The following is a 25,893-nucleotide window of genomic DNA, read 5'->3' as shown; positions in this document are numbered from 1 at the left end:
GATGCAGTTTCTGCAGAGGTCTGATTGGAGCAAGGTAGGCAATTGTTTTGATGCCTTAAAAGCAATGAGGTGAATAGATCAGACAGGTGAGGAGCTAAGGAGAGCAAGAAAACCTCAAGAGTTCTCCTTAAACAGATGAAAACATAGGAGATCAAACAAACTTAAAAGCAGAGCATTACAGATTATGAATTCTACCTTAACACTTCATTTGTTCAATTGCAGAAGATGAGAGAGGGAAAATGATACACATAACAAACTTACAAGTACTAAAAGAAGCACACAATCAAGACATAAAGCCACAAGAATTCCAAACAATGCTGCAAAACCCTGGTCTTTCCTTTGCCAAAATGCTGAAGTAAAATGTACAATAAAGTCTCAAAGCCTCTTCCCCAAGAGTCCAACCCTGAAAATGACTAAGAAAATACATAATATAGGCAATCTAACACATTCCCTTGCCTCTAGGGGTCGAGCTCATCATCCTAGGAGCTGTTTCAACTAATTCTAAACAAAGCACTACAATCTAGGCAGTCAAAACAACTTGCCTCTATAAGGTAGGAAACCAATTCATTCATTAAATTTTTGCTAATTTATGAATGAATCATCTAGAATAGGTAAATAAGTGTCAAGTCAACATAAAGTTCCATTAATTACATCAAGAAGGGTGAAAAATCCCATCACAATTCAAAACTGGTCAAACTGGCTTCGTTTCCTGAGCTGAAGATGAAAATTACGCCAAAAACCCTGATGCGTCGCGTGCCTGAGCCCTATGCACCGCGCGCCTTTCCACCTACTTTTGGGGCACTTCCCGGCATCCAAATTGAGCTTAGGTTGGCTTGCTGGAAAGCCTTGGATGTATACTTTCCAACCCAAGTGGAGTTTTCCAATTTGATGTCCATTTGCCCCTCCAAAAGTGCATTCTCCCAAGCTTGCTTCCTGTGTGTCCAAAAAGGGGCAGTGAGGTCATTTTTGCATGTTTTTTGACCTTTTGGGGACCCAAACCTTGATGAAATGCCTTGGCAATAGCTGAGAAGGTATATTTCATCATGAAAAATCCAAAAATGCAAACCATTTGTGATTTGGACCTCCCAATCTTATGGGTCGCGCGCTACGCGTTGAGCCAAAGAACCTGTTTTTAGAGCCAAAAATTCAAAATTGACAAAATTTCTTCCAAATTCCTTGAAATTTGGGCTGAAGGTGCCTCATCAAGGGCCATGCTCAACCAAAGAAGCTTCGGCCAAGATTCGGAGCCGATCTTGCCTTTTACGCCGTTCCAGTGTCCTCCTGATGCATGCAGTTTCAGTTGTAAAGTTACTGTCTGTTCGCCTTCATGGTGTTTCAAAGTCTGTTTGGCTTTCAATGAGATGAAAAATGAGAGTTTGGCGTAATTGCCAAATGTGGGAGGGACTGTGGGAAATAGGGCAATGTGGATAGTGGGGTCTTGTCAAGGGAAGGGGAAGGAAATATATATGGAAATGGGGTTTTTTGGGTTTGGGGATATTGCATGGCATTTAAGGAGTTTGATAGGGATAAGGGATTTAGGGTTTTAGGGATTGTAGTGTAGGATTAATGAGGGAATGAATGAGGGAGTGTGATGAGCAACTTTGGGAATGAGGGACATAGGGAAATGAGGAAAAAGGAAACCTTGGTGACAAACTATTCTCAAAACCCTAAGCAAGTTTTATTGGCCAAGGAAAATTTTCAAAGTTTTGTTGTGACGGGCATGAGCCATGAACCATTCACATTTCACCATCAAACACAAAGCATTTGCAGTGGATGAGAGCCTACCTGCAAATTTGTGCGGAGAGGAGGCGAGTTCATGCATTTCCAAGCAAATTTTGGGCTTAAACCCCAGTGCGCCGCGTGCCTCACCCAACGCGCCATGTGCCTCTGATGCACCACGTGCTTGTATTTTAACACTATGATTTTGTGCCTGATGCGCCGCGCGCCCCTGATGCGCCGCGCGCCTAGTTCAATGCGCTGCGCGCATAGCCTATACTTAGCGTTTTTTGCAGGGGACTTTTGGAGACCTTCCTGATGTCCAAATTGGGTGAAAGATAGCTCGTTGGAAATTTTTTTGAGTCTTCTTTCCAATGCAACTAGAATTTTTCAATTTGGAGTTCATTTGCCCTATCAAAAATCAAATCTCCCAAGACTGGTCAAAATGTGCCAAATGAGGCTGCCTCAAGGCAGAGTGTTGTTGCAGTCAACTTTTGAATGCCTTCCTCAACTCCAAATTGAGCTCATGATAGCTCACTTGAAATATATTTGTGTCTAGTTATCATTTGACTCATCAAGAAAGTCATTTGGCCAACCAAGCTAGGAGAAAACTTGATGTTCCTAAGGTCACTTCAGAGGTGCATTCGATTCTCCTGAGGCAACGATATTTTTGACATTTCTTTAAAACCATGACACCTGTGTAACAAGTGAAGGAGGTTTTTCTTATTTGGCATGTTTTGGACAAAAACCTCTCTCAGTTTTCCAAAATTCATCTTTGATTGCTCTGAAACATCTTTTGAGTGAAACTTATCCCAATGTGTGAAACAAGGAATTTTGTGGAAATGAAGCGAAATGAAGGGGATGAGGGGCTTGTAAATTCTTGGGGAAATTTTGGGAAGTAGGGAGGGATGTTAGGAAGCAGGGGAAAGTGGAATCTTAGAGATGGAGTGAGGGGAAGGGGTCCAAAAGGGCAAAACACAGGCCTAGCCTAGAAAATTGCCAAGTTGTGGCAAGAAACTAGGGTTTGTGGAAAAATGAGGAATTTGGGGAATCTCAGTGATGGGAAGTGTTTAATAAGGTACATTAATGGTAGGGGAAGGTATATGAACATTAGGATACAAATTTATCCGATGATTTGACCCTCCAAGAGAATTTACCTCCAAAACCCTAGGAGAGGGAAATGAACCTTGCCTAGGCGCAACTGAAGCATGAACAAGGTGTAAAATGACCCAATGGAACCTGACATGATGAGGAAAACCCTATGAATGATGATAGACTCAGCTGAATGATGACATGGACTAACATTTGGACAACTTTAGAAGGATTGAAAGCAAACCCTAGACCTAATGCCTAGTGACCAAATTTTTCTTGAAGACTCTTTGAAATGACAAAATTTGACCTTGACACTCTAAGACAACTTTGTAAGAGAATATTTGATCACTGGAGGAAGGCTGGAAAGACTGACACTAACATTGGCTCCAATGGGGATGATGGCTCCTTGGAGGTGCCAAGAACGGCAGATCTTTGGGATAGCAGACCAGCACCTTATCCATTGGGCAATGGAGTCAAAAACTCAAACTAAAATGCATGACTGAGAACCGACACAAACTAACTTAACAACAAGACTGAAAATTGACTCACAAAGGACTCATGACTCAACTAAAAACTGACTCGATACTTAAACACAATCGACCAACTAAAAATGATGCTCAAAGTGGAGCTTATTCATCAAAACCTACTCTAACAGTTTCATTCATCACCTGATCAAGTGAAATGAAACAACCAATGCAACCAAGTAAGTATTCCATCTGTTGTTCGAATTTTCTGCAAGTGCTCACTTATGAACAACAAGAGAGAACTAATGAACGGCAACTCCCATGATAACTTAGAAACAGATCCGTTGAATGATATGAATTCTCTATCCGCCTCCAAAAACACTGCATAAGGATCTTGAAGTTCATGCACACTGGGACTTAGCTCATCCAATGGATTACTTCTCTTCTCCTCATACCATGAATGCAAACTTTGATCTGAGCCTTGTGATGAGACCTCTGCTAAAAATGACAAAGAAACCGGCTGCCGGATCAAGTTCATGTCAGCACATGTTTCAAGCTCACATGTAGTTAATGGAGAAAGACTTTGACTACAAACCTCATCCAAAACATCAGCTATTGGATCATGAAAAACCTGAAAAGACTACTGCATTGTGTCCATTGAAACTGTATGACATCCTACTGGCTGCTCATCTTTTTCTTTAGAGATAGTACGAAAATTCTGCCTTATAAACTGAAATGCTTCGAAACAAAAGGGTACAGAATCCTCTTGCATCATTAAATCATGTATTTCGGCTGCCACACCTTCATCTATAATCTGACCTTCATCCTCAACATTAAAACTGAGTGATTGTTGATTTCCTACAGGTTGCTCATTTGAAGATTTACTATACAATTTACCCTTCAAAAACTGACATGATTCAAAACAGAAAGGTAGGGAATCTTCTTGTATCATTTGATCATATGTGTTAGCTTCCATATCTTCATGTGCAACTTGACAATCAATGGCATTTGGGGGCTGGAAATCTGAATATGAAAAGTCTGGAACAAAGTTTTCATCGCGCTCAAGAGGATCCAAATCAAGACTAGTCGATAGCTGATTTCTGATTGCATGGAAGTTGTCTCTGATGAACTGACATGAATCAAAACAAAAAGGCAAAGATCCTTCACTTACTTCAAAATTTGCTGCACTTTCCTCGTCATTGTCATAGCTGATATGCATCGGTTGATCACTGTATTTGAGCTGCTGTAAGTGAACTTCCTCCGCCCACAAACTAGCTGCTGATTTGTCTGTAAGATTAGCTTCTGTTTGGAGAACATAATCATCATCATACTGATCAAACTGAGGAAAATCATCGGTATAAAACATATCATCAAGCATGTAGGTCATATCAACAGTGCTTCCTTCGCCAAGGTGATCTACAAAACAATCATTATCAGATCTATGACAACTAGGATAAGAAACAAAAATTTTTGGATCAACAACTTGTTCTTCTTCAATCAGCGCGCCATGAGCTTGAACATCATAATCATTTCTTGCGTTGATCTTGTCCATCATCTCTTCTACTACACTTACCAAAATGTCAAGCTTCACCTCTAGAGATGTTGATTTTTCCGGATCTATGTTTTTCATCTCTTCTTCCTTCATTCTTGCCCTTCGGATCAGCAGATGTGCCTCTACATTTACTGCACTGTTCTGCATCTCGTGAAGTGTTGCAATATTCCTTTCTCTCAGCTAAAACTCCATTTCCGGATCAAAGGCACCCGGATAGTGCAAGAGAGCAGATCTAGGAGTAGGCCTTATCTCAACTGGCATTGAATAATAAACTTGATTAAATCTGGCTGAAAACTGTTGTACTGTCTCCCCTGGTAGTCTTTTCAGCTGGTTATACTCTTCTACAATCAAGAAAAGGTTCTGCCTGATCATCCACCTGTCGAGAAAAACTTTGACGAACTGCTGGAAATCTGAGATGCTCGCATCAGGCAGGGCTTTGAACCAACTCTTCACTTTAGCTTGCAAAGAAAGAGAAAAAAGCCTTATACTAACATCTTCTTCATCAACTTCAAAAAGATCAAGAAAGGACTCAAAATTCTGCACATGTTGCTCAGCTTTGACATTCTTACTTTCACCAGCAAACCTCGGCAAGTATAGATCATAGTTTTTGGGGAAAGCATGGAGGACAGAAGGTAAAACAAGAGGTTTATACCGATCTGGAATTTTACAAGGTGTAGGGGTATGTACAGCAGGTATAGAATCAGTCTTGGTCTCTTGAGGCTCATCAATTTGAATATGGTCATCACAAGATTTAGAAGAAAGGTCTTGATCAAGCTCAAAGACATGCAAATCTTTGGTATTCACAATCTTCAAAGGGAAAGAATCAACTGTAGGCCTGGGATCTTTTCTCAAGCATACTATACTTTGCAAAGCCTTCTTTACATTCTTAGGAAAAAAGAAATAATTTAGAACAAAGTACAAAATGTCTTGGATGCAATTCCCACTTGAATACCTGATCTGTCCATATTGTCCCTTCATGTTTCTAGTGGTCAGGATCATCCTCCAGTGGAGTCTTTGGATATGATCTCAAAACTAATTTAGAGCCACCAGGTGAATGATTTCAGCCTTGCCAGTGTCTGATCGTTGTCCACCATCAACAATCAGATCTGAACTTGATACATGTACTGGGGTAATTAACAAGTTAGAATTCACGTTTACAAGCTAGACCGGAGATTGACTGAAGCAGTGTTTATCTACTTCCGCTAATGCAAAGCAAAAGCGTTTCGAAGGCTACCTGGCATAACTTCAAGCTCTGTCTGTAGCTTATAAAACAAATGACATCAACAAGCAAACCATTTTCTTCCCCAGTATGGTCGCCACTATGTTAACACTCGAATTTGCCTCAGGCTGAGGAAGGCAAAACTCAAGGCAACATCAAACCACGCTCAGCCTCGTAGCTAGCCCTACGAGGACAGGAGAGGGCTCTCTCCGGGTCAATCTCAGAAAAATATAATCAATGAGGCTCGAGATGACTGAAATTGTAACTAATCTTAGGCTAGGTATTAAGTGCAGAGGTTTAAAGGTGATTTTTTGGGGTTTTTGTTGAATCAAAGGGAAAAGCAATTTTGGGTGCGGGGATGAGACGCAGTTTCTGCAGAGGTCTGATTGGAGCAAGGTAGGCAATTATTTTGATGCCTTAAAAGCAATGAGGTGAATAGATCAGATAGGTGAGGAGCTAATGAGAGCAAGAAAACCTCAAGAGTTCTCCTTAAACAGATGAAAACATAGGAGATCAAACAAACTTAAAGGCAGAGCATTACAGATTATGAATTCTACCTTAACACTTCATTTGTTCAATTGTAGAAGATGAGAGAGGGAAAATGATACACATAACAAACTTACAAGTACTGAAATAATCACACCATCAAGACATAAAGCCACAAGAATTCCAAACAGTGCTGCAAAACCCTGGTCTTTCCTTTGCCAAAATGCTGAAGTAAAATGTACAATAAAGTCTCAAAGCCTCTTCCCCAAGAGTCCAACCCTGAAAATGACTAAGAAAATACATAATATAGGCAAGCTAACACATTCCCTTGCCTCTAGGGGTCGAGCTCATCATCCTAGGAGCTGTTTCAACTAATTCTAAACAAAGCACTACAATCTAGGCAGTCAAAACAACTTGCCTCTATAAGCTAGGAAACCAATTCATTCATTAAATTTTTGCTATTTTATGAATGAATCATCTAGAATAGGTAAATAAGTGTCAAGTCAACATAAAGTTCCATTAATTACATCAAGAAGGGTGAAAAATCCCATCACAAGTCAAAACTGGTCAAACTGGCTTCGTTTCCTGAGCTGAAGATGAAAATTATGCCAAAAACCCTGATGCGCCGCGCGCCTTTCCACCTGCTTTTGGGGCACTTCCCAGCATCCAAATTGAGCTTAGGTTGGCTTGTTGGAAAGCCCTGGATGTCTACTTTCCAACCCAAGTGGAATTTTCCAATTTGATGTCCATTTGCCCCTCCAAAAGTGCATTCTCCCAAGGTTGCTTCCTGTGTGTCCAAAAAGGGGCAGTGAGGTCATTTTTTGCATGTTTTTTGACCTTTTGGGGACCCAAACCTTGATGAAATGCCTTGGCAATAGCTAAGCAGGTATATTTCATCATGAAAAATCCAAAAATGCAAACCATTTGTGATTTGGACCTCCCAATCTTATGGGTCGCGCGCTGTGCGCTACGCGTTGAGCCAAAAAACCTGTTTTTAGAGCCAAAAATTCAAAATTGACAAAATTTCTTCCAAATTCCTTGAAATTTGGGCTGAAGGTGCCTCATCAAGTGCCATGCTCAGCCAAAGAAGCTTCAGCCAAGATTCGGAGCCGATCTTGCCTTTTACGCCATTCCAGTGTCCTCCTGATGCATGCAGTTTCAGTTGTAAAGTTACTGTCTGTTCGCCTTCATGGTGTTTCAAAGTCTGTTTGGCTTTCAATGAGATGAAAAATTAGAGTTTGGCGTAATTGCCAAATGTGGGAGGGACTGTGGGAAATAGGGCAATGTGGATAGTGGGGTCTTGTCAAGGGAAGGGGAAGGAAATATATATGGAAATGGGGTTTTTTGGGCTTGGGGATATTGCATGGCATTTAAGGAGTTTGATAGGGATAAGGGATTTAGGGTTTTAGGGATTGTAGTGTAGGATTAATGAGGGAGTGTGATGAGCAACTTTGGGAATGAGGGACATAGGGAAATGAGGAAAAAGGAAACCTTGGTGACAAACTGTTCTCAAAACCCTAAGCAAGTTTTATTGGCCAAGGAAAATTTTCAAAGTTTTGTTGCGACGGGCATGAGCCATGAACCATTCACATTTCACCATCAAACACAAAGCATTTGCAGTGGATGAGAGCCTACCTGCAAATTTGTGCGGAGAGGAGGCGAGTTCATGCGTTTCCAAGCAAATTTTGGGCTTAAACCCCAGTGCGCCGCGCGCCTCACCCAATGCGTCGCGCGCCTCTGATGCGCCGCGCGCTTGTATTTTAACACTGTGATTTTGTGCCTGATGCGCCGCGCGCCCCTGATGCGCCACGCGCATAGCCTGTACATAGCGTTTTTTGCAGGGGACTTTTGGAGGCCTTCCCGATGTCCAAATTGGGTGTAGGATAGCTCGTTGGAAATTTATTTGAGTCTACTTTCCAACACAACTAGAATTTTTCAATTTGGAGTTCATTTTCCCTATCAAAAATCAAATCTCCCAAGACTGGTCAAAATGTGCCAAATGAGGCTGCCTCAAGGCAGAGTGCTGTTGCAGTCAACTTTTGAATGCCTTCCTCAACTCCAAATTGAGCTCATGATAGCTCATTGGAAAGATAGTTTTGTCTAGTTATCATTTGACTCATCAAGAAAGTCATTTGGCCAACCAAGCTAGGAGAAAACTTGATTTTCCCAAGGTCACATCAGAGGTGCATTCGATTCTCCTGAGGCAACGATATTTTTGACATTTCTTTAAAACCATGACACCCATGTAAAAAGTGAAGGAGATTTTTCTTATTTTGCATGTTGTGGAAAAAAACCTCTCTCAGTTTTCTAAAATTCATCTTTTATTGCTCTGAAACATCTTTTGAGTGACACTTATCCCGATGTGTGAAACAAGGAATTTTGTGGAAATGAAGCGAAATGAAGGGGATGAGGGGCTTGTAAATTCTTGGGAAAATTTTGGGAAGTAGTGAGGGATGTTAGGAAGCAGGGGAAAGTGGACTCTTAGAGATGGAGTGAGGGGAAGGGGTCCAAAAGGGAAAAACACAGGCCTAGCCTAGAAAATTGCCAAGTTGTGGCAAGAAACTAGGGTTTGTGGAAAAATGAGGAATTTGGGGAATCTCAGTTATGGGAAGTGTTTAATAAGGTACATTAATGATAGGGGAAGGTGTATGAACATCAGGATACAAATTTTTCCGATGATTTGACCCTCCAAGAGAATTTACCTCCAAAACCCTAGGAGAGGGAAATGAACCTTGACTAAGCGCAACTGAAGCATGAACAAGGTGTAAAATGACCCAATGGAACCTAACATGATGAGGACAACCCTATGAATGATGATAGACTCAGCTGAATGATGACATGGACCGACATTTGGACAAATTTAGAAGGAGTGAAAGCAAACCCTAGACCTAATGCCTAGTGACCAAATTTTGCTTGAAGACTCTTTGAAATGACAAAATTTGACCTTGACACTCTAATACCACTTTGTAAGAGCATATTTGATCACTGGAGGAATGTTGGAAAGACTGACACTAACACAGTGTCCTTTGGTGTTTTGTCTGAGGAACTTACCCTATAAATTCCTACACACTAAACTGCTTCTTTATTCTAGATCTAAAAATTCATAAGCTAACTAGAAAGTACTAACAACAAAATAATAAGAATTCGAAGTACTCAAAAAATAGTCAGAAACACATATTTGTTTTCTTCATTAACTCGGGAAAGGGAAAAACGAACAATACACACAGAAAAGAGTGAATATAACAATAGGGATTTTATTCGTTGTTTTTGCAGAGCTTGAAGCTTCTTGAAATAATTTGTCATGAATACCATATTTCCCAAGTAACACCTACATACCAAGGCTATTGCTTTTGGTAGATATTTTTGTCCTTGTCTTCAAGAATTTAGAACCAATTTCCTTCATGTTGAATACATTACTCCAATCTAAGTCTATCATAAGCACACAAATTTCACTAGCCAAGATCATGAAAAGGGCATCTAATATGTTAATAGTGGATATTTGAAACTTCCAAAATGTCATTTCACCAAGATACTAACATTGTTTCAGCTTGTACGAGAAATAAATTCCTTGAATGGCACAGAATTGGTAGCACCTACCTCTTGCAATCATCAAGACAAAAAATGCTCTCTATCATTTCCTCCATAATACAAGTTCCTGAACTACCACAAGTAGCATGATCTCTTTTCTTTGGTTCCTTTCATTTACAGAGAGCTATAGATGTGCATTCAGAATTATAGAGGTATTAACATTTCATTTTCAAGGGATTGCATTTTAAGATTCTTATAGTTAATTTTATATATTGTACTTATATGACTAACATTGGTGTGAATACCTACAACTCTACCCTAATCATAGTATGCAGTGATCTTAACAAGTCAATATGACTAAAATCTTCAGCAACCATCACTGACAGGCTCAATGGAACTAAGTTATTTCCTTTAAGTTGTGTACACTGTTCTTCAGCATCAACTTAAGCATAAATAATTATGAATGTGAGGCCATTGTAGTGGAATTTTTTTAGGATATTAACAACATTATCAAGGGTCTTTCCTGGCATAACCTCCAACAAAACTTGCACATCATACTCCCGTTTGTTATAATTGTCATTGTGCAATAATACATGATATGGTGGAGATGTCTTCCTTGATTTTATTTTATTCTAGTGACAAGAAAATATCAAGAGACTTAGGAGATGCATCGAAGGAAATGGAAATTCTAAAGATGTCATATCTATTTCAGCGACAATGAAAACAAAATTCAAGTAAAATTTTAGTCACATACACTCTAATAACCATGTCCTTCAGAGTTGATATCTTTATTTGACAAAATTTCTACATAAGACAATACAATCAAAAAAGAATCTATTCATAAGTCATCATTATATTTACCATAGATCAAACTCTGATTCTCAACCACGTGTAGTTTTCTCAATTTTTGGTGTCTCTATCCATCCACCACCTTTTCGCCATGCTAAGGTTGATCTAATTGTAGAAAACACCCGGTTCATGCAAGTCCCTTTTGATTGTGATATTTTGTCACCTTCGAGACGTTGCAACATTTTTGTCTTGTGGTTTTTCTCCTCACATTGCCCTTTTTGTACATGTAATAGCTCACACGTGCTTAATTCATAATTTACCCATAAGGGAAAATTGATTTATTTTGATATGGTTGGGGATGGGAAAGAATTAATCTCGAAGATATCAAACTAGCCATCACTTATGACCCTACTTGAGAGTACAAACTCATGTTGTGCATAATGAGAGGACAACTCTAGAATCATGACCCTATTTCCATTATTCCTCTTTGATTGTTGTTTGTTTCCATGAATTTTTTTCCTTTCCTGATTTCCATTGATTTTCAGTTGGAGAATACTTTGTACGTACCCAGTGATTGAAGCTATTTCCAGTAGTAAACTATGGTTAAAATCTCAACCTTTGAGATGGACCAAGCTCTAGCTAGTGAAGAATAATCTCCTCAAGGTTTTGATGCATGGGAGGGCTCTGTTGGGGCTATAGTTTGCATGTTGAAGGCATAAGAGAAAGAGATATTTCTCTGCCACAGTTTAAACAAACCAAAAAGGGAAAGATCTCCAATGATTTTTCCATTCTTGTCTTTTAGTTGCAGATCCTTCAATAATGATATCAGTAGTTATTTATGTTTACGACTGATATGATGATAATCATTGAGATATTGCATGTATAGCTATTTTTGGGTTCTTACACACTAAGTTTGTTTATGTTATTATCATGTATCTAGAGATTTGATAAGGCCTCTAACATAATAGGAGTTGATGGACAACAACAATTTTAACCATATGCATTAAATATTTATATCTATAAAGTGATTATTTCTTTATATGTGTCTTTCTCTTTCATGTTTAACCAGAAGAAAATTAGAGTTTGAGTTAGTAGGGATTAATCAACTAAAGTGTGTAAAACTCCCCTCAAAGACTCTATTACTAGTAAAATATATCATATGGAATTGTGAATGCCATCTTCCATTTTTAAAAATAGCCTTTACTCCCTATGGTGTGGTTGGGATGGTGACTATCCATCCATGGTGATAGCATAGGTCTTGTCTAGTTACAAATTGATTGGCTCTTCTAGAGTAGACTCAGGACTACATTACTTGCATGCATAATCACTCAGTCAAAAGTAAAACATTGGTAAAGTATCCATAGCTTGAACACTCTTTCAAGTTCACCAGAGTAGTTCATAGCCATACTATATCCTCTATCAAAAGATGATTCATATGTAGGAAAAATATATTATTAAATCATAAGATACAATAATTTTACTAATGCTGACAAGTTACCAAATGGTGTCAATGGGACTGCAAAGTATATGGAGTCAAAACACTAATAGTAATGTGGCAGTGCCATGATAGCTCCTTAGTACCAAAGGAAAAGAGATACAGAGAAAAATAGAGATTCGATAGGAAGGGGTCTGTTGGAAGTGTAAACTTAACAAGGAGAGGTACTACATTTTACTGGAAATATGGATTCATTTCCCAGGTTCATAATTGTTTGGGATTGCTATGATATCAATTACAATAGGTTGTCTAATTGAAACAAAAGACTTGGCTTTTCATAATTCGTAGTGTGTGGAAGCCATCTCATGAAACTAAAAAGGAATTTTTTATTTGATCATTAATACTGGGTGACCTACCTCTAGGCATGAAACTTACATAGCTTGGGGATACCACAACCTAATTTCCCTCTGGATGGTCAGTCTAAGATGCTCAAAGCCTCAAGCACATTTTTTTGGTTTTTCCCTCCTCCCAAGTCTGTCCAAGAATGGGTTTAGTTCTTTTCTGGCTAGCTTTACCAACGTCCATCTCATGGAAGATAGCCTTGTTATGTGATGAACTGCCATGGGCAGTAGAATTGTAGGCTTCATGGCATCTTTGGGGAGTGGAAATACTCTTTTATTTGTAGGAAAATGAATGGTGTGTTATTTAATCTCATACAACATGGTAAAAGTTTATGTTGGTTTTCCAACTCCCTAATTCATGTGAGCTTGTCCATGCAAATACATTTACGAGCCCAAAACCTTAGGAATATTCTTGACTTATTTGAGGTAATCTTATGTACTATGAGCAAGAATCCTCCTGGAGATTCTCCTACATGTTCAACCCAATTGTGATAGCCTTAGCACTTAGAAAAGTTAACCACAATTGTTGACACAACCATAACTGTTAACCACAATTGGTGCCCAAAACCATAATTGTTAACCACAAATGTTGACACAAACTCAACTCCACCACCGAGTCAATTTTATCTAACATTTGACTGATGTTTCATCATGTGTGCCAAAGCTTTCTTTTGAGATGTTTAAACCATTGGAAAACAACCACAATTGCAATTATGATTGCGTTTAAAAGTTTGAATGAATTAATGCTTATGTTCTTATGATAAAATAATGCCATAATTAAGTAAATGTATTTTCTCACGGCAAAAGAATATCATGAAATTTATGTAAGGTACCTTGAGCAAGATGATTTCTTAAAGAATGCAAATCTTTGTCATGAATGAAAAAAGTGAATTTAAGATACTTGCGATTAAAAATATTATTCTATCATGATAAAATCAGTTGTCAGTGAATAAATTTGTTGAGGTGATCAAAATCAAACTGATGAGTGATAGGAAATACTTTTGCTTGGAAGTGATATTAGAAATTTATCATTGTTGGTTTCTAAGTTATATTATTTCAAATTTTGTAGTATTTTAAAAAGTATTCTTAATTAAAAAAGAAATATAAGACATGCAATGTATTTGAGGTTCTTGAATAACTTTCTCAAACGTGTAACTGTATTTCCATATCTATTGATTTGAATGCATTGCTTCCACCAACTGTATTTTCTGTAGTATATTGATATAAAACAATTTTAATTGAAATTTATTCCCATGGGTGGAGGTTTTTTCCTAACAGAATGATTTTCTGTACAGACTAGAGCAGAATTAATATGGTTATTGCAACAGATGTCTCTTGCTTTGAAGCAATGACAATGGCACCTCTCGATCCAATTCTGGGTGTTTTAGAATCATTTAAAGCAAATAAGTGAGTTGAAGCTTAATCTTAGTGTTGGAGCTTACAGAACAGAAGATCTTCAACCTTGTGTGCTCAATCTAGTGAAAAAGGTGTCATTGAATTCTTTTTTCTTTTAGCTAATCTGAATTGGATAGTATAAAGGTTTTGAGGTCTTTATCTTAGTTTATAGCATTTTGAGGGCTCTTTTAGATTTATATTATTAAATGGAATCCTTCTTATCACTGCTTCTATTTTGCAGGTAGAGAATCTGATGTTGGAGAAGGGAGACAATGAAGAGGTATGCATGTGGTTTTAGTGAAGAAACTATTGCACCCTTTTCATGGGAATCATTTTAAGTTTTTACATATTTGACATTATCTTGTTATGCTTTGTCTACAACACCTCCCTACTGAAGGTTTGACTTCTTTTAATAAGGCTACTATGGAATTGTTGGTGGGAGCTAACAATAATGCAACCAAGCAAGGATTGTATGTTGTCTCTGAATTACTCTATGAATTACTTCTGGGTAGAGTAGGTTGGGGGTAACAAGGTGATATGGGTGGCAGAATAGGGCAAGTTCTTTTTAACTTTTAGGCTGCACAATATTTTCCCTTATGCAGACTATGCTAGGAAAAACATATTTGTATCTTTATAGATCACCTAAGAAAAGGTAGCGAAGGTGTATCATAGATCCCCTTTTTCAGACTAGCATTACAATGCTTATGTCATGTGCGTGTTAGGATGATGATATTTTGTGCTTGTGTATGTGGAATTAAATTTACATAATACCATGTTGACACTTATCTAGGTGGCTATTGTCCAAGGCCTTTCAGGAACTGGTTCTCTTCTCCTCGTTGCTACCTTTATTCAAAGATATTTCCCTGAAGCACAAGTCTTGATTTCTTCTCCAACTTGGGGCAATTATTAGATTTTTTCTTCTGAGCTCTAAGTAATGTATTTAGAGTTGTGATACTGAACTCTAAGTTATGTATTTAGAGTTTTCATGCACATCTTATAATTGAACATTATTAATCATTTTGATGTAAACAAATATTTGATCTATTTGAAGCTATTTGATTCTAGTTTGATTTTGACGAAGGAATCACAAGATCAGTTTCAATGATGTTGGGGTTCCATGGTTGGAATACCGATACTATGATCCTAAAACTGTAGGACTAGATTTGACACGATGATTGCAAACATCAAGGTAATAAACATTTGTATTCTTAGATATTTTCACAGAGAGATGATTGGTAAAGTCACTGTTGATTTTTTGTTAGTAAAGGAGACTGATAGTTTCTCAACTTCCTTCAGCCTACACCAAGTGGTTGTTTTGTGCTACTTCATGGTTGTGCTCAAAATCCAACTGTAATTGATCTAACTCCTGAGCAGTGGGAGAAGATTGTTGATTTCATTCAGGAAAATAATCATATTGCTTTCTATGATGTTACTTATCAGGTTATTAATGATATGGGGGTTATGTTTATAGCCTTTATATTGTGAATCACTCATTGCATATTACTTTGTTCTTTCATTTTTTTACATTTTCCTATATTGGCAAGTCTTATTTTGTTTCTTGAAAATAATTTTTTAGTTTTTATTGGTTCTTCATTTTCAAATCTTTATGATTTCATTGCAAGTTCCCTCATAATTTGATTATCAATATGAGAATAATCAGAATATCATCAACCTGTATGATTCCATGATGCAAGAGTCTACCAGGACTTTATATGATTACCAAGATGCAAGAGTCTATCAAGACTATGTACCATACCAAATTATAGGGTGACATTGGAACCAGTAACATAGGAAACACTATAAATTGTATTGTTATTGACATGAATTTGATAGTAATCTAGGTTGTCATAACATACTATGACACTAGCCAGTGGAAATAAGGGGTTCATATGGGCTAGATTACTACCAGTCCACCTATGCTCCAACCTTACCCTTTTCATGAAACTAAGGAAGGAGCACTTTCACTTGAGAGAGTATGCAGGTTGCAGGTTTTCTTGGAGATCCCCTTGGAAAGAGTTGTAAATGTCAGCTCCATATATGACAATAGATCTTTAAGCAGATATCTGAACTTCTTGGATCAAGACAGGAGGCCACAAAAGATCTAATGTGTCATGTCCAAAGTGTTATGCCATTAGGTAAGTGTCTCATGTTCCTAGGATCATTCAACAAAACATTTGAGGGAGAGATGCCTTCCAGACCCTTTCCTTTGTCCTTTTGTCGTGCCTCATCATCCAGCTTAGCAACCTCGTGTAGGATTCTTGAGTGATTGTAGTTGAAGGATGAATGTGGGTGTCTTTTGCCCACTTTGAAATAAGGAAGATTTCCTTTCCCAAAGACTCACTTCTCAATGTCTTCATTAATATCTTCTTCATTGTTTGAGCCCAAGGGAACCCTTATTTCTCTAGGGTAACGTATAGTCCCGTAACTTGCAAATCTCTTGCCATGGAAAATGTGGGTAGACCCCACTTCTTCATCACTTTAGCTCTGGCCTCTTCTAGATAAGGATTGGGATGTGCCTGTCCATGAATGTGGGAGGGTGAGTCAAAATCTCATTAGAGGATAATCTCAAACCCATGACCAGCATTAGCCAAGCAACTTCAACCACCAAAAAGAGATAAGAAAAGGAAAAAACCAATTGCAGAGAAACAACAAAGGGGTGATATGTTGGCTTACATGCTGAAAAATTAAAAAAAAAAAAATCATGTTGTTCTCCATAGATGAGGTCTATTGTTACATGTTATAATTTTATTATTGTTAGGGAGGTAGGTGTGGGGAGGGTATCTTCAACCTTAAAGGATATCAACTAATAATGAGGTGGAAGCCTTGGAATTATACAAACGTTTCCTAATCTTAAATATAAAGGGATCCATATAGCTACAATGGTGGGGACCCCTCAATAATTCAAACATCAATGTATCAAAATGATTTTGATGAATTTCAGTATATATAGGCTAGCACAAATAATTCTAGTAGAGATTAAATACTTTCAAAAGATTTGAGTTTTTTGATGTCCCATGAAAGCAAAACAAGGTTGTCGACAAGTAGACTAACAAGGGAACTAGGTTGTAGATGGGTGTGTGATTCAAATAGGACCCTACTATCCATGTAGAGTACTGCAATTTCAATGGATTCTACCTTTATCCTTGTCTGATTTAGTTAAGATGAAGAAAGAGAGATAATGGCATACATAAACACATATAAACTTACAATTTACAGGAGGAAACACAATACCAAAGAAAGATGCCACATGAATCCTATAAAGTGTTGCAAACCCTAGTCTATTCCTTAGCCAAAACTGTTGAGATGAGTATACAATGAATCTCCAAGCTTTCTCAAAAGTCCAACCATGCTAATGACTAAAAAAACATAAGATATAGGCAAAAAAAAACTCATCCTAGCCTCTAGGGGTCGAGCTCATGAGTTTAGGAGCTGTTCCAACAAATTCTAAACTGAGAACTAAAAAGTAGGCAGTGGAACAGCATGCCTCTAAAAACTAGGGAACTGATTCATTCAGTTGCAAACTACCTTTTCATGGATGAATCTACCTCTATGAGTAAAAATTCAACATAATTACATCAATATCCATCAAATTACATTAAATTACATCATGAGTTTGACATTAAGAAGGAGAAAAGTCAAACTGTCAAGAAACTAGGCGAAAAACAGAGTATTTTGGTCAAACTGAGCAAAATTTCTCCAATGCGTCGCGCTGATTTCCCTATGCGTAGTGCCTTTTTGCAGCTACTTTTGGAGGCCTTCCCGATGTCCAAATTTGCTCCAAGTGGGCTTGTTGGAAAGGTCTACCTATTTACTTTCTAGCCCAAGTGGAAGTTTTGAATTTTTCCTCCATTTTCGCCTCCAAAACTAAGTTCTCCCAATACTGCTTCCTGTGTGTCAAAAAAGGGGCAGAAAGGTCATTTTTAGGGTGTTTTTGGCCTTTTTGGGGGCTCAAAACCTGTCAAAATTTCTCATCCATTGATGAGCATGCATATGTTTTCATGAAAAATCCAAAAATGCTAATTTTTCATCAAAAGGAGTCCCCCATCCAAAGCGAGCGCCAGGTGGCGCGGAACATTGGGCAGAAAAACCTGTGTTTTGGCCCAAAAATTCCAAAAATGCAAAAAATGTCCCAAATTTTTTGAAATTTGGGCTGAGTGTCCTCCATAATGTGCTATGTTGGGCCAAGGAAGCCTTGGTCAAGATTTGAATTTTATCTCGCGCTTTTTGCCTCCTCGATCTCTTCTTCAACTTGGCCTTCAAGTTCCTGATTCTAGCTTGGCACACCATATTCCTTGACAAATAGTGATATGCCATGTTTCTCAACATATTTTTCTCATTGATGGACTTCTCCAGCATCCTCTCCAAGTGGATATTAGTCCTCTCCAACCAAGACTCACGATCAGCATTGATTTCTTGCTTAAGTGTTGTGAACTTGACTTTCCTCCTTTTGGCAGCTTGCAGGTTTTCTCATATGTTTCTTAGCTCAATTATGGTTTGCTCATCCTCTAGTTCTTTTTTTCTTTGCTCCAGATATTTGATGATCCACTTGGCTCTTTCTAAGTTGAGGGACAAAGCATTGATGTCCACCTGTTGCTCTTGGATGATCTCTCTAAGCTTTGAGCTTCGTGAGCCCAAATCGGTGTCATCATCTTGAATAAGAATAAAATCGGTCTCCTGCTCTCCTGAAGGCCCCTCATCCTATAATGGCCTCTTTCCCTTGTCCTAAACCTATTGTGATGATGAAGGAAGTGAGTCCCTTCCACCCCGGGTGGAGATAATACTCACTTTGCTGCTGCAAACAACCCTCTAGTGCCCTTTTGATAGGTAACAAACACTGGCACACTAGCAGTTTGTATCTCATGACTCTCCTGCTGATGTGAAGATCCACCTATCTCATGAAACGCTATTGGAGGTACCTGAGGAGCCATGATGAACTCATGAGATATGAAATCCTCCCATGAAATTTCCTGCAAACCAAGCTGATGCATGACCACAATTTTGATGAGTGCAAAATGATATATACTGTTATACTACTGCTGAGGAGTTTTCGTTTGCACTAGGGTGGTCATCTTCTCAATATATCAGCACATGAAGTAGGGGAGATTCATCATTCTCACCCTGGTAAAGTTCATCAACAATCTGATATGATAGGCATATAGGCGAGAAAACTGGCCCTCACAGTTGAAATACTTAATTATGAGTTTCATCAAGGGAGCATATGAGTCTTTCACGTACCGAAAGGGAAAAACTTTGCTAAGTTGTCTCAAATAACTGGGCTTGATGTATGGTTCATAATGTTCCCTGTCAATTTGCTACCTTTTGTTCCACTGCTCTCCAACATTAGGAATGTCGGTTGCTAGAGAAATAGACTCCGGTGTCAAGGTGAATGTCACACCAGCTAGAGTGGCTTGGCCATTATGTAGATGAAGAACAAACAATCTGGCCAACTCATGATGGTACTGGACTCTAGCAACCATCTCACAGAACTGATAACAGGATTGGTGTTGGAAGCATGTGATAGCAAGATGGCAGGCCTGCAACTCGGCAAGTGAAGTAGGCTCCTCTTGTATATGTTTGCCACCCTTGTGACATCTCCTTGGTGCATGCATTTCTGTAGGAGAGTCACTGTGTGTCCCTTCATCTCGGTCATATGAAGGATCAGATTCCATGTTTGCTAATGTGTGAGTTTTCTTGATGAGTATGAAGAGATTTATGGTGTTTTTAGTTTTCTGCCACCAAGGGTAAGAATGTATGAGGGACTGTGGAGGGAGAGGGTATGAGGGGTTTGGGGAATAGTATGTAAGCTTAGGTACAACAATTAGGGTTTGGGGATGTTGTAGTTAGGATTTGGGAAAATGGAAATTGGGGATAGGGGTGAATGATTTTAGGAATATAAGAATTAGGGAATGAGTGGATGAAATTGAAAAATAAATGAAAGAGTCAAAGAGTAAGGGAATGATGAAATAGACTTGGTAGCAAAAACATAAATACAAACCCTAGGCAATTTGTTTTTGAGCAAAATTGCAAAGAGGTAGGGTTTTAGATTTTACACACTAAACCACGATAAATTCTAATAAAAACTCTTTCACTAGCAAGGGAAGAACTCTAGACTTACTTGCACACCATAGGATTGAGCAATTTTGGAAATTTGAGGAAGTTTATGGCAAAATTGAGCTTGCAACTCTATGCGTCGCGCCACTCACCCAATGCATCGCGCCCTTTATATGCACCGCGCCAGTGTATTTTTTACACTGTGGAGGGCGGCCCAATGCGCCACGCCTTCTCTGTGCACTGCGCCTCTCACCCAATGCGCCGCGCCCACGAACTTGCACAGTTTTGCTGCAATTTTGCTCCCTTTGTTCAACACGGCCTTCTCTTGCTCAATCTTTCTTCTTTGAATGCAAATGAGCTTTTTGAATCATGAAAAATGATTTATATACAAGAGATTTTGATTTTTCATTCATAAAACCCACTTTTGTAATGTTTGCATTGTGACTAACTTTTTCAACTCTGTTTTTTTGGGCAGTTTACTTTATTTGTGCCTTAGATGAACTGAATGACTAGATCTTTTGTTTTCCTTTGCAGGGGATGGAGCAGCTAAAGCTTTGGCAAGGTGACCAGGGTTGCCACTGAAGTTTTTACATATGAGAAAACTGAAATTACACCAATTTACACAAAAAAAAACTAAAATACTATGTTTTTCCTCAAAAGAGGGTTTTGAGGAAAAATACATTTTTGAGTAAGTAATTACGAAATTTATTGGTACTAGAACTTTATTCAACCTCCTCATGCACCTTCTAATCATTATTGGAAATTTTTAAGAGCTTTTTGATGAAACCCTACACCTAATGAAACTGAAACCCTAGAAATGACTCTTGCAAATTTAAAGACAAAAAGTGTTTGCAGATGATCTTGGTGAACTTGGTGAATGGAAATGGGCCAGGAGGTAAAGGACATGAGGGAAAATGTGCAACAAGCCACTACCGTCAGATGATCCATGCTCCTAATGGAATGTAGCTGACTGAGCGAGACACCTAATATGCAATGCAACAAGAGAATTTGATCTCTAACAGAGGGATGAAGATACTGATACTAACATTGGCTCCAATGGGGATGATAGCTCCTTGGAGGTGCCAAGAACTACAAATCTCTGGAAAAATAGGAAATGCCTTCGTCCATTGGGCTATGGAGTCAATAACTTTGACAAACCAAAACCAGACTCTTGACTCAATTTCAGGACTGAAATCTGACTCAAAACTGACTCAATTTCAAGACTGAAATCGACTTGAAAGACCTGACTCAAACAAACCAAACCAAAACTGAAATCAAACCTCAGTTTTATAGCCTTCACCTCGGGCCCCAAACTGAAAGAATGAAAACAGTACACACTTGCAATGGAATTTAAACAAATCGGTATGTACAATGATACATATGACAGCAGAAAAAACTTCACAAATAGTACCGTTTGAGTAGCCGACTGTTGACCGGCCCACCAGGATAGTCTTCACCATTCATTTCTTGCAAAAGGAAAGCATTTTGGCCCCGATATGCAGCAATCTTGAAAGGTCCTTTCCAAAGATTTTCAAACTTGCCATGCTTACCTTTCTCTTCATTTCTTGCATCCCACTTCAGTACTATGTCTTCTATTTGAAACTTGTCCACCTTTGCCTTTCGATCATATATCTTCTTGATTCTCTCTTGCAGCTTGAAAGTGTTTTGAAATACCTCCTCTCTAGTTTGCTGCAAATGAATCATTTGATTGATTCTCTGTTGCAAATGATCATCTTTGTTGCCCACTTCTTGTAGGAGTTTAACCACCGGGACTGCAAGAGAGGTCGGGAAGACTGTGTCCACACCATACATGAGCTCGAAAGGAGACATGCCTATAGATTTCTTTTGACTTACTCTATCTGCCCAAAGTGCATTGACCAACTTTTTGTGCCAACTTTTCTTGTTCGTTTCCAGCAGCTTTTTGATAATGTTGACCAAAGGTTTATTTGCGGATTCCACCAGTCCATTACCTTGGGGGTAATATGAAATAGAGTGCCCCAAAGTGATTTGATATGTATGACAAAATTCAATCATTCTTTTAGATTTAAAGGCTGCTGCATTGTCAGTGGTCGGCTTATTTGGATAGCCAAAACGAGACAAAATGTTGTTTTGAAGAAATGAAATAATTACCAAATCAATGGCCTGCCTCATGGGAATTGCCTCAATCCATTTGGTGAAATAATCCGTCGTTGTGAGGATCCATTTGTGCTGCACTGAAGAAGAAGGATGGATCTCGCCAATGAAATCCAAACCCCACTGCTGAAATGGAGCACTTACTTCAATGGGCTTGAGTGGTAAAGGCTGCAACTTCCTCCTACCTTGAAAAATTGGCATTCGTGGTAGCTTGCTACTATTTTGTACACATCAACAAAAATATTTGGCCAATAATATCCTGCTCTCAAAATTTTATTGGTTGTTGTCTTCCAGAAAAGATGGCCTCCACAATCTACCTTGTGAAAGTCTTCCATAACCTGTTTTGCCTCTTCTTCAACCAAACAATTGAGCAAGACACCACCAGGATCTTTCCAATAGAGTGCGTTATTCATGATACAAAACTTGGCAGCCTTCAATTTTAGTGTCCTACTTTTGTTCTTAGCCATTCCAAGTGGTGATGATAGATTTTGGAGTACATAAACAATGTCCGTATACCAAGGATAAAGAAGAAAAAAATTTGATACCTGAGCGGGCAAAATCTCTTCATCTTCCTCGGACATAGCAGTAATGAGATTAATGTCCAAGGCGTGCAAATTTGACTCAGCCATTAGTTTGGCCAGCCCCTGTCCTTTGATGAGCTTTGTCGGTTTGATCTCCACGTCATATTCCAACAAGGCAGCAATCCATTTGCCTCTTCTCCCCTCTGGATCTGTTTGCACTAAGACATCTTTAACAGTAGCGTTAGGGACATAAGCAAGGATGTGAGAATGCAGAATATAAACCTGAAAATCTTTCAATGCCTTTACTAAGGCGAGAGCTTTCTTTCCAATAATATTGTACTTTAATGATGCATCCCTTATGGTTCTACTGAAAAATGCAATTGGTTTCTCAAGCTGGTCTCTTTTCTGCATCAAGACCGTTGCCATAGTATGATCCGAGGCGAATGAAAACAAAATGAAACCTTGAGTATAGTCTGGGTTGATCAACACCAGAGCTGAAGAAAGGGCCAATTTCACCAAATTGAAAGACTTAATTGTTGGAAATAATACTGAGAGGGGGGTGAATCAGTATTATATAATTCTTTTTCAATATATTTATACTTTGAATTATTGTATGTCAGTACCATAAAATAATGAGCATGAACAAGAAAAATAGATAGTCACACCAAAGAACACCAGATATAAGGTGGAAACCCAATGTGGGTGAAAACCACCTGCTGCAATATGTCTCTATCTTCTTTCAATTAGAAATTCCTTTTACAACGATTTTGTACTGGTGCAGTCCTTTACCAGTACGTAGGCTGCAACCTGCAGAGAGCTACAACTCTCTCTCCTAGAAGGGAGTTACAACCCCCTACTTCTTTTCTTTCAAGGACCACTTTTCATAAATTTTCAAACTGGATCCATGAACATCAATCAATCATCAAGTATATCTGCATCAAACAATCTCCTTTTCCCAATTAGCACTTAATCAAGTAAACACTTCTCTGACAGCTGTACCCAGAACACAGTAACAGTAACCACACACCAAATTCTGAACCCAGAATACTGCAACAATAGACAGAGGCAGCTAGATCATAATTTAAAGATATACGCTACTTCAACAACCTGAAACCTGCGTGCAGATCTATAAAGGATAATTCCTTCTTTCAAATATTCAGACACTAATTTACCCAGATTGTCAGATTTATATATCAAGCATGCGCCTCATATAACAGATCAAAATCATACAAAGATACTATTATTCAAGCATAAAGATTATGACCCATCAATAGAACTTATCCTTCTTTATGCGTTAAGGTTCCTCCTTCATTCAGATCCAGATCTGCACCATAACCCAATCACAAATATTTCAAATCTAGCACTTATTAGATATTCAATTCATTCGATGATACTTTGCCAAATGATCTCCTTCCTCTTTTATAGTCTTAGGCCTTCCACAATACCACGGTCCAAAACCATAGGATCAAAAAACTATTGGACTAATACCATGAACCAACCATGAAAGTGCGTGAGATCAACACTTTTGGATGCAATACCACGGACCATAACCATAATAAACCAATACCACGAACCCAATACTTGGGATCAACACTTCTGACGAGGTACCATGGTCCAAAACCATAGGTTCAAATACCAAAGACTAACTACCATGGACCAAAGGTAAGTTCTCCAACATATACGTGCTTTTCCTTGCATGAAAGTGCGTGAACTTTTTCTCTACATGCAATACCACGGACCAAAACCATAATAAACCAATACCACGAACCCAATACTTGGGATCAACACTTCTGATGAGGTACCATGGTCCAAAACCATAGGTTCAAATACCAAGGACTAACTACCATGGACCAAAGGTAAGTTCTCCAACATATACGCGCTTTTCCTTGCATGAAAGTGCGTGAACTTTTTCTCTACATGAAATAAACTTTTCTCTGCATAAAAGTGCATGAACTTTTCTCTACATGAAATAAACTTTTCTCTGCATAAAAGTGCGTGAACTTTTCTCTACATGAAATAAACTTTTCTCTGCATATAAGTGCGTGAACTTTTCTCTACATTATAATTTATTATCTGAGATGAGTAGGTTGCCATCAAGTACAACATATGTATCATAATGCCAACGATCTCCCCCTTTGGACTTGATGGCAACAACAACCAATCACTCTCCCCCTTTAACATCAAAGGCAAAGGGTTATGCTCCCCCTAAGAACATGCTCCCCCTGACTATAAACCAGATCTGCAAAGAAGAACCATAATCCATGACCATGAAAGAAATAGAGACGTATTGCAGCAATATTCAAACCAGCATCCATGATCTCCTTCTGTACTTCCTCCATAATGCCAACAATGCATGATATGCTCCCCCTGAACCTGTGCCATTCGATCTTTGACCAATCTGCAACCAAGCACATGTACGCATATACTTCAGATGAACCTTGCGTACAACCAACAATCAGAAGAGATTCAACAACAAGATGATGCATCAACAACCCCCAGCTTTTGCCTGAGGTATTCAAAGGTCTCCCTAGGCAATGGTTTGGTGAGTATATCAGCAACCTGTTCCTTAGAAGGAACATACTCCAACTTGACCTTTTGTTCAAGCACTTGTTCCCGGAGAAAGTGATACTTGATTGGTATGTGCTTGGTTTTTGAATGCATGACTGGGTTCTTTGAAATATTGATGGCACTTGTATTATCACATAAGATGGAGATGGGTGGTGTGCAAGTGATTTGAAAATCCTGCAAGGTCTGCATCATCCAAAGGAGTTGAGTGCAGCAAGATGCAGCAGCAACATATTCTGCTTCAGCTGTAGACAAGGCAATCGAACTCTGTTTCTTGCTGAACCAAGATACTAATCTGGAACCCATAAAGAATTCACCACCACTTGTGCTCTTCCTGTCATCCACGCTTCCAGCCCAATCTGCATCTGTATAAGCATGAAGTGTGAGATATGTATCTCTAGGATACCATAAGCCATAGTTTTGAGTCCCTTGAATATATTTGAAGATTCTCTTCACTGCCTGAAGATGAGTTTCCTTTGGATTTGCCTGAAATCTTCCAACTATTCCCACTGCATGCATGATGTCTGGTCGGGTACCTGTCAAATA

General features: G+C 38.7%; 1 pseudogene; it reads left to right on the top strand.

Moving 5' to 3' along the window:
- Positions 1–13,994: 13,994 nt before the first annotated feature.
- On the top strand, positions 13,995–15,562 carry LOC149226712 (aspartate aminotransferase, chloroplastic-like; annotated as a pseudogene).
- Positions 15,563–25,893: the final 10,331 nt, after the last annotated feature.

This window comes from Pinus tabuliformis, chromosome J, assembly GCF_031772625.1.
Source record: "Pinus tabuliformis cultivar Carrire ecotype Pingquan chromosome J, CPIR1, whole genome shotgun sequence".
Lineage (NCBI taxonomy): Eukaryota > Viridiplantae > Streptophyta > Pinopsida > Pinales > Pinaceae > Pinus > Pinus tabuliformis.
Note: the sequence above shows the minus strand (reverse complement) of the source record. Positions and strands in the feature narration are given on the sequence as shown.